Source organism: Gossypium hirsutum, chromosome A04, assembly GCF_007990345.1.
Source record: "Gossypium hirsutum isolate 1008001.06 chromosome A04, Gossypium_hirsutum_v2.1, whole genome shotgun sequence".
In the NCBI taxonomy this organism is placed as follows: domain Eukaryota; kingdom Viridiplantae; phylum Streptophyta; class Magnoliopsida; order Malvales; family Malvaceae; genus Gossypium; species Gossypium hirsutum.
Genome location: NC_053427.1, coordinates 15,671,823 through 15,674,459, shown reverse-complemented (window position 1 = coordinate 15,674,459; position 2,637 = coordinate 15,671,823). Strand labels below are relative to the sequence as shown.

Here is a 2,637-nt window from a genome sequence, read left to right as displayed (position 1 = left end):
CTCAAGCTAACAACTAAAACATGCATGCCTCTCAAGGAACATCATCAAACATACCTTAGCCTAGCTACATGCATGGCCGAATCTCTTCACCTTTCTTCTTCTTTCCTCCTTAAAATTTTTGGCCAAGGATGAACCAAAGGATGAGAAAATTTTTCTTTGTTTTTCTTTCTAGTTTAGGCTAGAATGGAGGTGAGAAAGGATGAACACAAACTTTTCTCCTTTCTTCTCTTGAGCTCACGGCAATGGGGGGAACAAACACTACACACACATTTTTTTTTCTTTTGTTTCCATTTCTTTATTACCCATACTTCTTATTTTATTCTTCCACTAACAAAACATGTTTCATGACATGTTTTGCCCATCATTCATTGTCATGGCCGGCCACTACTCATTAGGGGGGGGAATTTGACATGCAAGTCCCCCCTTTGTCCACATGCACTAGTAGGTCCTCACACATTGACCTATCACATTTTAGAATTTTCTCACATAAGTCCTATTGACTAAATTCACATGAAATCAACCAAATTGAAGCTTGAAATTTTCACACATTCATAATTACATATTCTAGACAATAAGTATCACATTCAAACGTTTCGGTGACTCGGTTTAGCGGTCCCGAAACCACTTCCCGACTAGGGTCAACTTTGGGCTGTCACAAGGTTGGTATTCCGAATGGCTTGTTACACCTCCACTTGCTTCACACTGCATTACTGGGTGAACCTGTTAAGAACTAAGAAAACCATCATCAATCTTTTTATTTAAGAGTTCTACCTGATTATATAGCATGGTGACCGAATCGACATTATAACCGTCGACTATTTTTGTTGGCTTTGTCCTTATGACTTGCCACTGATAGTTTTTCAGTGACATTTCCTCTATAAACTCATAGGCATCTTCAGGTGTTTTATTATTGATGGTTCCGCCAGCAGCTGCATCAACCATTTTTTGAGTCGAAAGATTCAGGTCATTATGGAACGTTTGAACCTGTAGCCAAAGTGATAACCCATGGTGAGGCCACCTTCTCAAAAGGTCCTTGTATCTCTCCCATGCATCGTAAGGTGTTTCTAAATCCATCTGCACAAAAGAAGAGATATCATTACATAATTTAGCAGTTTTAGCCGGCGAAAATTATTTTAGTAAAAATTTTTCGGTCATTTATTCCCAAGTAGTAATTGACCCTCGTGGTAACAAGTTCAACCACTATTTAGCTTTGTTCCTCAATGAAAAAGGGAATAATCGAAGATGAATGGCATCATCAGAGACACCATTAATTTTAAATGTATCATATAGTTCTAAGAAGTTGGCTAAATGAACGTTGCGATCCTCATCCTGCAAACCATCAAACTGAACAAATTGCTGTATCATTTGAATAGTGTTTGGTTTTAATTCAAAAGTATTTGCAGCTACAGCAGGTCTAACTATGCTCGATTCAGTTCCTGTTAAAGAAGGTTTAGCATAATCATACATAGTACGTCGAGCAGGATTTTGATTAACCGCAATTGTAGGAGGTAGCTGATTGCCTTGGTTTTCAGCCATCTCTTCGGTTGGGGTTTGAGTATCGTCTTCTTGCTTGTTCTCTGTGTATCTTGAGCTTTGTCTTAATGGTCCTGACAGATTTCTTCTAGTCATAAACTATAAAAACCTGCCAAGAGAAGGAAAAAGTAAATTAATAAATAATAATAATAAATTAAAGTACACGAAAAAATAAATGGCTAAAGTAATAAAAATTGAGTGTTCCTAATATTTCAGTTCCCCGGCAACGGCGCCAGAAAAACTTGATCGTGTGATTTCATGATAGGTTTTAAATATTTATAATTACTCGTTCTTGAACTAACTATTATGGCGATGTAGGCAACTGCACCTATCGAACAGTAGTATAGTTTTAGCAAGACCGGATTGTCGAACCCAAAGAAACTAAAAGTACTAGTAATGACTGTCTTTTTATTATCTAGCCTAAGAATAAAGAGGTTTTTGTTTTAACTAACTAATTATCTAAACTAAGAACGCACAGAGAATGGAATTGGGCAATCACTTTTGGAAAAATCGATTGAATGAAGACAATACCTAAGGAAAAATCCACCTAGACTATACTTGTTATTCTGGCTCCGAATCGGACGATTATTCATTTAACTTGTTCCGTAGAGATCCCTAAGTTATGTTATTATCCCTATTCAAGACTAATAACGTCTAATCCCTAGATTGAATAACTGAGACTTTTCTCTAATTAACACTCTAGGGTTGCATTAACTCGATCTATGGATCCCCTTATTAGGTTTCATCCTAATCCGACAAAATCTTGTCACCCTATGTCTAGGCGCACAATCAACTCCGCTTAATTATGACAAATGTACTCTTAAACAGGGTCTATTCCTCCTCTGAATAAGAGCTTATCTTGAATCGGTATCCTGGGATATCAAAACAAGAATTAAGAACGCATAAATAAGAACAAGTCAAATATTTATCATACAATTCAGAAAATAATAACAAGATTCGTCTTAGGTTTCATTCCCCTTAGGTATTTAGGGGATTTAGTTCATAACTAAAAAAGAAAACATCTCAGAATAATAAAGAATACAAAACATAAAGAAAACCCAAAACTCCTGAAGGGGAATTGAGGAGAGATCTTCAGTCTTGATG

General features: G+C 36.5%; 1 non-coding gene across 1 annotated transcript; it reads left to right on the top strand.

Annotated features, from left to right (window-relative positions):
• The first annotated feature begins 1,000 nt into the window (after window positions 1-1,000).
• LOC121228664 (small nucleolar RNA R71) lies at window positions 1,001-1,107 on the top strand. The gene has a single exon (XR_005926239.1). It is a non-coding gene; the product is annotated as a small nucleolar RNA R71 (small nucleolar RNA).
• The last annotated feature ends 1,530 nt before the right edge of the window (window positions 1,108-2,637 follow it).